General features: G+C 54.3%; 1 non-coding gene and 3 pseudogenes across 1 annotated transcript; all 4 read right to left on the reverse strand.

Moving 5' to 3' along the window:
- Window positions 1-6,961: 6,961 nt before the first annotated feature.
- On the reverse strand, window positions 6,962-7,065 carry LOC142260974 (U2 spliceosomal RNA; annotated as a pseudogene).
- Window positions 7,066-8,179: 1,114 nt separating this feature from the next.
- On the reverse strand, window positions 8,180-8,374 carry LOC142260871 (U2 spliceosomal RNA). The gene has a single exon (XR_012728725.1). It is a non-coding gene; the product is annotated as a U2 spliceosomal RNA (small nuclear RNA).
- Window positions 8,375-9,071: 697 nt separating this feature from the next.
- Window positions 9,072-9,213, reverse strand: LOC142260998 (U2 spliceosomal RNA; annotated as a pseudogene).
- Window positions 9,214-10,327: 1,114 nt separating this feature from the next.
- LOC142260860 (U2 spliceosomal RNA) lies at window positions 10,328-10,535 on the reverse strand (annotated as a pseudogene).
- Between the last annotated feature and the right edge of the window lie 1,522 nt (window positions 10,536-12,057).

The raw sequence follows: 12,057 nt of genomic DNA on the forward strand, positions 1-12,057 counted from the left end.
CTCGGTGAAAAGTGCAAGAGTGCTGAGGCCCTCTGCTCTCATGGTCTGGGGAGGGAGAGTGGGCTTTGGGGGGGGGGTGAGGAGACCAGCTGAGGAGTAGGGAAATGAGGTGGAGGTAGTGGAATCCTCAGTAGGGTTGGCCGGGGGGGGAGGGGTTTGGACAGGGGTGACAGGGGGGGGGACCAGGGAGGGGGCAGCAGTTTTCTTACCCTTCTTTTCCCTGGACTCCGTGGCTGCTGGGGCATCGGCTGGAGCCACGGTCGCCGGGTTCTTGGCCGCCTTGTCCTTGGCCTCTGTGGCCTTGGTCGTAGCTGCCTTGGTCGACGAAGCTGTGACTACCCGATACTGGGTCGCCGCGGCAACCCTTGCCCAGGATTTCTCCCGCTGTGGGCAGTCCTTGTAAAGGTGGTCCGCCTGTCCACATAGGTTGCAAGTCTTCTTCTTTGGGCAGTCCTTGGAGCTGTGTCCTGTCACCCGGCAAACCCTGCAGGCGTCCTCCTTGCAGGTCTTCATCGAATGCCCTTTCCCGCCACATTTCCTGCAGTTGTGTGGCATGTCCGGGTAGTAGATGAGACCATAGGAGTTTCCCAGAGAGAATGTCGGGGGCAGGTGCTGGAGACCATCCTCGGATGCTGGTTTCCTGTGGAGTCGAACGGTTACTGACCACTTACCCGTCCAGAATCCGTTGCCGTTAAGGATGTGGGATGGCTCCCTCACCACTGTGCAGAGACGTCCCAGGAACGTGGAGATGTCTCTTCCTGGGGTGTGCGGGTTCCGCATGGAGACCGTGATCCTCTTCTCATCCCTCTGTATAGGACAGGATCCTAAAAAAGAATGAAAAGGGGAGTCCGGCATCGCTGCGTTCATCGCCTCCCAGTATCTCCTGCAGGCATTCACCGTGGCAAAGGTTACCAGAAAAATGCCAGTCATGAAGGTCTGGACACTCAGGGTTTCCGCCCTGGAGAAGCCCTGATCCAGAATCATCTTCTTGCAGAACACGTCGCTGGACATGTCCGGCAACCTACCATCCACCGCCTTTAGCTTCAGGGCGACCGTCTGCCGCATCCAAGGCTCCAGGGTTGGAGCCTTTTCAGGCGGCGTCCGGGCTCCCTCCGGCTGGCTGGCGTCGGAGGTGGGGGCCTCTTGGGCCGAAGAAGCCTCTGGATGAGCCTTCCTGGAGGTCCCTGGGTCCTGAGCCTTCCTGGCTGCCTTCTCTGGCTTGCTTGCCATGGCTGGTTCCTGCTTGAGTTCCCGGAGCTGGATCTTGGATTCTTCTCCGGGTGTCTTCTCCCGCTGTGTTCCTCCTCGAAGTTCCTCTGGTCTCCCCAAGTCTTCTCCGAGCCTTCGTCTTCTTGCTTCTTTCTGCCAAGCTCTTCTTCCGTCCGATCTCCCTCTTTCGGTCTCGGCTGGGCTTCGGAGCTTGTCTCCCTGATCGTATCTCGTCAAGTGTAGCTAGCTCAGTTTGTTCTGATAAGAACAGATTTTTGATTTAACAGCATCTTTATTATCATGCACTACTCACAAAAAGGTAACAAACCGTGTACAGTGCCGCAGCCCCGTACACACAGAACTATACAATCCTTCTTACATAGCCATAGAGTACGACGCACTAAACTATACATCACACTCCTATGCTTATCCATAACACTCAAGCTGAAAGAAAAAGTTAGACAATAAATAACGACGAACCGGTGATTGGGGGATGGGGGTAGGGGAAAAGGGGGATAGGGTGGGGAAATCACAGGCCCGAAGCTTTATTGAAAGACGCACATAACGGGAAAAGGAGGGAGGGGGCATGGAAGAGGTCTAAACCTCCTCCTCGGCGCTGTCGTCCGGACTGTCCATGATGGAATAGTCTCTGAGCAGGCTGTGGATCAGCCTGCGGCAATCCTGGATAGACATCCTCTCCCTCTTCAAGATGAGCCGGTTCCTGGCGACCCAAATAGCGTCCTTAAAGCAGTTCATAAGGCGCCAAGCCTCCTGGATGGCTCCAACGGTGTGAGTCCCAGGGAAGAGTCCATAAAGTACGGAATGGTACGATAGGCTCCCTCTGGGGACGGAGTTCCTCAGGTCATCCTCCAGGGCAACCAACAGGCGCTGTGCGAAACGGCAGTCCCAAAAGGCGTGCAGCGATGTTTCCTCCACGAAGGGGCACCTTGGGCAGTACCGGGTTTTGCACAGGTTCCGGGCATGCATGAATGACCGGACGGGTAGTCCGCCCTGTATCGCCATCCATGACAAGTCCTTGTGCCCGTTGGTCAATCCAGCCGATGACACGTTTGTCCAAACAGTCTCCAGTGTGTCGTGATGAAGTCCTGGAATGTTCTCCATTTCGTCCTTGGCTCTGATGAGTTTGTGGATAGTCTTTGGCTTCCACAAATCAGGCTTGAGTCCCTCCAGTTGGTGTTCCCTCACAAACCGAACCACGTCTCCGTAGAACCATGGCGCCGTCCAGTTGTAGGGGAAGGAGCTGTCCCACTTGTCCCAGCCTAACCGTCTCCAAAGAGGCAGCAGGAAGAAGCGAGACATGGACCCACCCGCGGAACCTCTCTTGACTCGCAGAGTTCGGCGAACGCAGTCACATACGAAGGAGGATCGCAGGAGGGTGGGGATATCGGGTACGCCCTTCCCACCCTTGCGAGGATCCTTGTACATGATGCTCCGCTTTACTCTGTCCATCTTGGATCCCCAGACAAAACGAAACACCGTCCTGGTAATGGCCCTGCACACGGTGGCAAGGGGGGGCCAGGCCTGGGCCGTGTACTGCAGCACGGGCAGTACCTCGTTACGCAGGACCAGTGCTTTGCCCTCACAGGTGAGGCGTCTGAGGCTCCACAGACCGATCCGTTGGGTGATCTTGGTCAAGCGTTCCTCCCAGGACTTGAGGGCTGCTCCTTCCTTCCCGAACCAGACTCCAAGAACCTTGATGAAATCCGGCTGGATGCTGAAAGGGAAGGGGGCGGAAGAGGCCGGCTGCCAGTCCCCGAAGAGCATGGCTTCCGACTTCCCGCAGTTGACTTTGGCTCCCGAAGCCCGTCCGAAGGTCTCACAGGTCTGGACGAGGGTGTCGACTGAGCGCCGGTCCGCGCAGAAGACGGTCACGTCGTCCATGTAGAGCGAGCACTTGACCTCGAAGCGTTCTGGTCCTGGTGCGGTGATCCCTCTGATCTCTCCATTCCGCCGGATAGCCTCTGCAAAGAGTTCTATAACACAAACAAAAAGAAGAGGTGACAGAGGACAGCCTTGTCTGACCCCTGAGAGGACCGGGAAGGGGTCAGTCTTCCAGCCGTTCACCAACACCGAGCTGTGAATATCAAAATACATTAGTTGGACATACAAGCAAAACATGTTACCCAAACCTATCCTGTGCAGAGCTTTGCCCAGGAACTCATGGGAAACACGGTCGAAGGCCTTTTCCTGATCCAACGAGATCAGGGCTGCGTGCACCCGGCGGGCTTTGATGTACTCGACCGTGTCCCGCATGAGAGCCAGGCTGTCTGCGATGCGACGTCCGGGGATGCCGCAGGTCTGATCCGGGTGGATGATCCGTCCGATAACAGTCTTCAATCTCGTTGCCATCGTCTTGGCCAGGATCTTGTAGTCGACGTTCAGAAGGGTGATGGGACGCCAATTCTTCAGGTCGCACCTCTCTCCTTTACGCTTGTACAGGATCGTGACCATTCCTTCCCTCAGAGATGGAGGCATTCTGCCCTCCACCACCATCTCCTCATACAGCCCTAACAGGTCCGGACAGATTAGGTCTCCCAGCGCTACATAGAGCTCTGCTGGGAGGCCGTCACTGCCCGGTGTCCTGCCAGAACTAAAGGATTTGGCGGCCGAGAGCAGCTCGTCCACCGTCAGAGGAACATCCATGGCCGCCGCGTCTGCAGGGTCAAGATGGTTAGTGATACCTGACAGGAACTTATCGGCGGCCTCGGGGTCAGTAGTCTTGCGGGCGTAGAGTTCGCTGTAGAAGTCGCTGACGACCTTCATCACGTTCTCTTTCCCGCGTCGCATGTTTCCACTCTCGTCTCGTAGTTCATTCATGGGCGTGTGACCGGCGTGGAGTTTCCTGAAAAAGAATGAGTTACATTTCTCACCCTTCTCCAGGTTCTCCACTTTGGAACGGAAGACAATTCGCTCGGACTCCTCCTCGAAGTGCCTTTTCAGGCTCCTCTTAGTCTCCTCCAGCTCCTCTCTCACGTCCCAGCCGCATCGAAGAAGGTCCTGCAGGGAACGCAGCTCACGCTGGAGTCTCCTGAAGTCCCTCCTCTTCAGACACGCCTGTTGTTGACTCTTTGCCTGAAAGAAGAAACGGAACTCGAGTTTAACGTATTCCCACCAGTCAGAAACAGACTGGAAGCCCGCCTTGTAGGCCCGCCACGTGGAGTAGGCAGCTCTAAGCTCCTCCAGAATCTCACCCTTTTCCAGCAGAGAGCAGTTCAGCTTCCAGGAGCCCGGGCCAATGGGGAAGCCATGGCCCAGCACACCTTGAAAGTGAATGGCTCTGTGGTCAGAGAAGAAGCAGGGGACCATCGAGTGCCCACTCCGCCCAACCGCCCGAGAGGTAAACACAAAGTCAATCCTGGAACGCAGCGAGCCATCGGATCGGCACCATGAATAGTTCACGGATCCGTGTCCGATGGAGCCAACCACGTCCACAAGAGAGGCTTCGGTCACCATCTCAATGAGCAGTTTGGATGTGACGTCCAACTTGGCAGCCGTTCCAGAACTGCGTCCATCCTCCTCAATCGGGCAGTTGAAATCCCCGGCCATCACTACCGTCCTGGCGGTAGCGAGCTGAGGGCGCAGGGCTTGGAGGAGCTCCAGTCGATCGCTCTTCACAGGAGAAGCATACACATTGATGAACCTGACAGGTTCTCCCGCCCAGGTGCCATCCACGAGCAGTAACCTGCCGCAGACGATTTCCTGAACAGAGTCCAATGTGAAGGCGCTTCCCCTGATCAGCACGGCGACCCCCGCGGACCTACAGTCGCCCCCGCCAGACCAGTAGGATGGGCCATGGGTCCACTCCCTGGCCAGATGGTTGAAGGACCTAGAGGAGGGAAGGGAGCATTCCTGCAGGAAAAATACATCACTAGACTGAGTGTTAAGGAACGCAAAAATTGTCTGTCGTCGGAACTTGTCTCTGATGCTCCTAACATTAATGGAAAAGATGTTAATGTTAGCAGTCATTGGAGGAAAGAGAAAGTTAGAGCAGGCGGTGTGCCTTAGTTACCACTCCGGTCGGGCGGTTCTTCCTCTTTGGCACCTGCTGGTAAGGGTATCTCCAGCAGACCCTCTTCTGCTAGCTGATCAAGCAGGGATGGTGCCTCAGTGGCTTCCGACTCCTCCATTTCTTCTTCGGCCACAAGGGACTCCACCATCTGCTCCAACACGTCCGGTTCTGGGAGGAGGCCATCCTCCTCTTCCTGGGGTGGATTGGGGTCCACAATGAACAGCTTGGAAGGTTCTGCGACAGGACTATCTTCCACCTTCCTTTTCCTTTGGCCTGTACCTGAGGAGACAAGAGCTGGAAAATCCTCCTCGGTGAAAAGTGCAAGAGTGCTGAGGCCCTCTGCTCTCATGGTCTGGGGAGGGAGAGTGGGCTTTGGGGGGGGGGTGAGGAGACCAACTGAGGAGTAGGGAAATGAGGTGGAGGTGGTGGAATCCTCAGTAGGGTTGGCCGGGGGGGGAGGGGTTTGGACAGGGGTGACAGGGGGGGGGACCAGGGAGGGGGCAACAGTTTTCTTACCCTTCTTTTCCCTGGACTCCGTGGCTGCTGGGGCATCGGCTGGAGCCACGGTCGCTGGGTTCTTGGCCGCCTTGTCCTTGGCCTCTGTGGCCTTGGTCGTAGCTGCCTTGGTCGACGAAGCTGTGACTACCCGATACTGGGTCGCCGCGGCAACCCTTGCCCAGGATTTCTCCCGCTGTGGGCAGTCCTTGTAAAGGTGGTCCGCCTGTCCACATAGGTTGCAAGTCTTCTTCTTTGGGCAGTCCTTGGAGCTGTGTCCTGTCACCCGGCAAACCCTGCAGGCGTCCTCCTTGCAGGTCTTCATCGAATGCCCTTTCCCGCCACATTTCCTGCAGTTGTGTGGCATGTCCGGGTAGTAGATGAGACCAAAGGAGTTTCCCAGAGAGAATGTCGGGGGCAGGTGCTGGAGACCATCCTCGGATGCTGGTTCCCTGTAGAGTCGAACGGTTACTGACCACTTACCCGTCCAGAATCCGTTGCCGTTAAGGATGTGGGATGGCTCCCTCACCACTGTGCAGAGACGTCCCAGGAACGTGGAGATGTCTCTTCCTGGGGTGTGCGGGTTCCGCATGGAGACCGTGATCCTCTTCTCATCCCTCTGTATAGGACAGGATCCTAAAAAAGAATGAAAAGGGGAGTCCGGCATCGCTGCGTTCATCGCCTCCCAGTATCTCCTGCAGGCATTCACCGTGGCAAAGGTTACCAGAAAAATGCCAGTCATGAAGGTCTGGACACTCAGGGTTTCCGCCCTGGAGAAGCCCTGATCCAGAATCATCTTCTTGCAGAACACGTCGCTGGACATGTCCGGCAACCTACCATCCACCGCCTTCAGCTTCAGGGCGACCGTCTGCCGCATCCAAGGCTCCAGGGTTGGAGCCTTTTCAGGCGGCGTCCGGGCTCCCTCCGGCTGGCTGGCGTCGGAGGTAGGGGCCTCTTGGGCCGAAGAAGCCTCTGGATGAGCCTTCCTGGAGGTCCCTGGGTCCTGAGCCTTCTTGGCTGCCTTCTCTGGCTTGCTTGCCATGGCTGGTTCCTGCTTGAGTTCCCGGAGCTGGATCTTGGATTCTTCTCCGGGTGTCTTCTCCCGCTGTGTTCCTCCTCGAAGTTCCTCTGGTCTCCCCAAGTCTTCTCCGAGCCTTCGTCTTCTTGCTTCTTTCTGCCAAGCTCTTCTTCCGTCCGATCTCCCTCTTTCGGTCTCGGCTGGGCTTCGGAGCTTGTCTCCCTGATCGTATCTCGTCAAGTGTAGCTAGCTCAGTTTGTTCTGATAAGAACAGATACTACACTTGATCTTAGCCAAAAGGCCGAGAAGCGATAACCAGAATTGGTTTGGGCCTCGAGTGGCACCCTGGCCTCAGCCGGACACATCTTAGGGAGAGAGAGTGAGAGGGAGACAAACCCACGCCTACAGAAGACATTTTGTCACCCAAGCCAACCCTTGAAAAGGCTGCTTTGCACAGCAAAAACACGAAGAATGGTGCGCTTTGCAGCCGCCGCCCACTGCAATGAATCTGAATAACTCCTCCTTTTGGGCACAAGCAACTCCCCTGCCCCTTGCAGTCTTTCCAATTCATGATACAAAAAGACGGACAGGACAGGTCGCCTGACTTTCCGTCACTGCCACCCTTTGCCATCCTTACCTGTAGAAAGCCCTTTCATCATCCCCAAACCCTAATCTTTTCCCTTCACTTCCCAGCCCCCAAACCCTGCCCTCTGAACCCTTCTCACCCCCCGCATCCCTTGTCCTGTGATCCCCCTACCACCCGGGAAAAAAACGGCTTGACCCCTCCTTCCACTAGCCCACCCTCCTACCCAAAGAGCAATTTCTGCTGTGCAGCTGTCTTTCTAGGCAGCAGCGCTATTGTGATGTCATCGGGGGGCATTGTGACAAGCCGCCAGTGTTCCGTCTCTTCATGTTGTGCACTGTTCAAACGGAAAATACATCAACAGGCAGACCACAGAAAAGCGTACTAACAAAGGTTAGAGGGGGGGCTTTCTCAGAGGGCTTTTTACAGTTTGTCTATTCCCAATTAGCCGGTTTAGTATACTTAATGAAAGTACTAATTCTTTCATAGGTCGCCCATTCTTAGTATTTGACGTTCCTTATATTGCGGTATCAGGCTATGCAGCAGGTTGCAACACACCTGTGGTCACTGCAGCAGCTGACTCCACTTTGTCCAAAAGGGATCTATTCCATTCAATTGCACATGATCTAGATTAGACTGAGAACAAGATACTGCACGGGACATAGCAGAGTTGGTGAAGTTGAGTGGTGATGAGTTTGCTATTTGGATGAATAAAGCAAGTAAAAAGTGAAAAGTGAATGGGCCAAATTGAGGTGCATATGAAGTTGCTTGCTTTCTTTCAATTCGTTAATCGTGCTAATATGAATCAGGTGAATTGAGTTCTGCTTTTGGAAACTGGGTTAAGAAGGGGTGCACCGTTCCTGGAGGTACTGCAATACCAGGTCAATGCGTGGAGTGGACAGAGCAAGCTCTTTTTCCATCTCCCTGTTCTAAAAATCCATTTAATATATGGTCCCCAGATAGGGGACGTATCAGATATTAAACTGATAAGAACAGATTTTGATTTAATGAAGCTTTCCAAAGCACCGCAAAAATGCATGACCGAAGTCACACCAAAAACAGTGCAAAGGCTAGGATTCGTGTGGACCCCTCCGTGAGAAGAGGATCCCCAAAAATCAACCCCGTCCCTCCGAGCCAGAAGGCCACAGCGAGGGTCAGGGATCTTCGGTGCTCCCCCAAGCCGAAGCCTGGTTGAGCCTTGTTGTTGCTCCCAGCGTCCACCGAGGCATCTTACCCAAGTGGAGTAGGGAGCTACTAGTCGTTGGTTTCGCAGCCGAGACTGCCCGGACCGTCAACCGGTGTTGGTTTCTCAGCCCAAGGCTGACCGGACCTCCAACCGGGTGTTGGTTTCTCAGCCCAAGGCTGACCGGACCTCCAACCGGGTGTTGGTTTCTCAGCCCAAGGCTAACCGGACCTCCAACCGGGTGTTGGTTTCTCAGCCAAAGCTGACCCGGACCTCCAACCGGGTGTTGGTTTCTCAGCCCAAAGCTGACCGGACCTCCGACCGGGATTATAAAAATTTCCCTTCTTAGCCAGAAGGCCGGGATAGGGCAATATGCTTGGAAAGTATGAATAGGCAAGGCGCGGCGTGCGACAGAGTCTGAGGCTTACCAGGGTCCCAACCTAGCAAGTTCAGACTCCCTCCAGGGTGTCCATTCCTGGGGCACATTGCACCATAACCCCCACACTTACTCAGTCTAATAGCCTCGATCCTGGTAGGGCCATGGTTTCCTCTAGATGGATATACTATCCTCCCAAAGTACTAACAAGCGCAACCTTCCAGTGTGCATTGCATCATTGTACTAAGGTGGCCGGAGCCTTAAACCACCTTTTCGAACGATACTACACTTGATCTTAGCCAAAAGGCCGAGAAGCGATAACCAGAATTGGTTTGGGCCTCGAGTGGCACCCTGGCCTCAGCCGGACACATCTTAGGGAGAGAGAGTGAGAGGGAGACAAACCCACGCCTACAGAAGACATTTTGTCACCCAAGCCAACCCTTGAAAAGGCTGCTTTGCACAGCAAAAACACGAAGAATGGTGCGCTTTGCAGCCGCCGCCCACTGCAATGAATCTGAATAACTCCTCCTTTTGGGCACAAGCACCTCCCCTGCCCCTTGCAGTCTTTCCAATTCATGATACAAAAAGACGGACAGGACAGGTCGCCTGACTTTCCGTCACTGCCACCCTTTGCCATCCTTACCTGTAGAAAGCCCTTTCATCATCCCCAAACCCTAATCTTTTCCCTTCACTTCCCAGCCCCCAAACCCTGCCCTCTGAACCCTTCTCACCCCCCGCATCCCTTGTCCTGTGATCCCCCTACCACCCGGGAAAAAAACGGCTTGACCCCTCCTTCCACTAGCCCACCCTCCTACCCAAAGAGCAATTTCTGCTGTGCAGCTGTCTTTCTAGGCAGCAGCGCTATTGTGATGTCATCGGGGGGCATTGTGACAAGCCGCCAGTGTTCCGTCTCTTCATGTTGTGCACTGTTCAAACGGAAAATACATCAACAGGCAGACCACAGAAAAGCGTACTAACAAAGGTTAGAGGGGGGGCTTTCTCAGAGGGCTTTTTACAGTTTGTCTATTCCCAATTAGCCGGTTTAGTATACTTAATGAAAGTACTAATTCTTTCATAGGTCGCCCATTCTTAGTATTTGACGTTCCTTATATTGCGGTATCAGGCTATGCAGCAGGTTGCAACACACCTGTGGTCACTGCAGCAGCTGACTCCACTTTGTCCAAAAGGGATCTATTCCATTCAATTGCACATGATCTAGATTAGACTGAGAACAAGATACTGCACGGGACATAGCAGAGTTGGTGAAGTTGAGTGGTGATGAGTTTGCTATTTGGATGAATAAAGCAAGTAAAAAGTGAAAAGTGAATGGGCCAAATTGAGGTGCATATGAAGTTGCTTGCTTTCTTTCAATTCGTTAATCGTGCTAATATGAATCAGGTGAATTGAGTTCTGCTTTTGGAAACTGGGTTAAGAAGGGGTGCACCGTTCCTGGAGGTACTGCAATACCAGGTCAATGCGTGGAGTGGACAGAGCAAGCTCTTTTTCCATCTCCCTGTTCTAAAAATCCATTTAATATATGGTCCCCAGATAGGGGACGTATCAGATATTAAACTGATAAGAACAGATTTTTTTTTGATTTAACAGCATCTTTATTATCATGCACTACTCACAAAAAGGTAACAAACCGTGTACAGTGCCGCAGCCCCGTACACACAGAACTATACAATCCTTCTTACATAGCCATAGAGTACGACGCACTAAACTATACATCACACTCCTATGCTTATCCATAACACTCAAGCTGAAAGAAAAAGTTAGACAATAAATAACGACGAACCGGCGATTGGGGGATGGGGGTAGGGGAAAAGGGGGATAGGGTGGGGGAATCACAGGCCCGAAGCTTTATTGAAAGACGCACATAACGGGAAAAGGAGGGAGGGGGCATGGAAGAGGTCTAAACCTCCTCCTCGGCGCTGTCGTCCGGACTGTCCATGATGGAATAGTCTCTGAGCAGGCTGTGGATCAGCCTGCGGCAATCCTGGATAGACATCCTCTCCCTCTTCAAGATGAGCCGGTTCCTGGCGACCCAAATAGCGTCCTTAAAGCAGTTCATAAGGCGCCAAGCTTCCTGGATGGCTCCAACGGTGTGAGTCCCAGGGAAGAGTCCATAAAGTACGGAATGGTACGATAGGCTCCCTCTGGGGACGGAGTTCCTCAGGTCATCCTCCAGGGCAACCAACAGGCGCTGTGCGAAACGGCAGTCCCAAAAGGCGTGCAGCGATGTTTCCTCCACGAAGGGGCACCTTGGGCAGTACCGGGTTTTGCACAGGTTCCGGGCGTGCATGAATGACCGGACGGGCAGTCCGCCCTGTATCGCCATCCATGACAAGTCCTTGTGCCCGTTGGTCAATCCAGCCGATGACACGTTTGTCCAAACAGTCTCCAGTGTGTCGTGATGAAGTCCTGGAATGTTCTCCATTTCGTCCTTGGCTCTGATGAGTTTGTGGATAGTCTTTGGCTTCCACAAATCAGGCTTGAGTCCCTCCAGTTGGTGTTCCCTCACAAACCGAACCACGTCTCCGTAGAACCATGGCGCCGTCCAGTTGTAGGGGAAGGAGCTGTCCCACTTGTCCCAGCCTAACCGTCTCCAAAGGGGGAGCAGGAAGAAGCGAGACATGGACCCACCCGCGGAACCTCTCTTGACTCGCAGAGTTCGGCGAACGCAGTCACATACGAAGGAGGATCGCAGGAGGGTGGGGATATCGGGTACGCCCTTCCCACCCTTGCGAGGATCCTTGTACATGATGCTCCGCTTTACTCTGTCCATCTTGGATCCCCAGACAAAACGAAACACCGTCCTGGTAATGGCCCTGCACACGGTGGCAAGGGGGGGCCAGGCCTGGGCCGTGTACTGCAGCACGGGCAGTACCTCGTTACGCAGGACCAGTGCTTTGCCCTCACAGGTGAGGCGTCTGAGGCTCCACAGACCGATCCGTTGGGTGATCTTGGTCAAGCGTTCCTCCCAGGACTTGAGGGCTGCTCCTTCCTTCCCGAACCAGACTCCAAGAACCTTGATGAACTCCGGCTGGATGCTGAAAGGGAAGGGGGCGGAAGAGGCCGGCTGCCAGTCCCCGAAGAGCATGGCTTCCGACTTCCCGCAGTTGACTTTGGCTCCCGAAGCCCGTCCGAAGGTCTCACAGGT

The sequence above is a fragment of the Anomaloglossus baeobatrachus genome, unplaced genomic scaffold (assembly GCF_048569485.1).
Source record: "Anomaloglossus baeobatrachus isolate aAnoBae1 unplaced genomic scaffold, aAnoBae1.hap1 Scaffold_201, whole genome shotgun sequence".
NCBI classification, from domain to species: Eukaryota; Metazoa; Chordata; class Amphibia; order Anura; family Aromobatidae; genus Anomaloglossus; species Anomaloglossus baeobatrachus.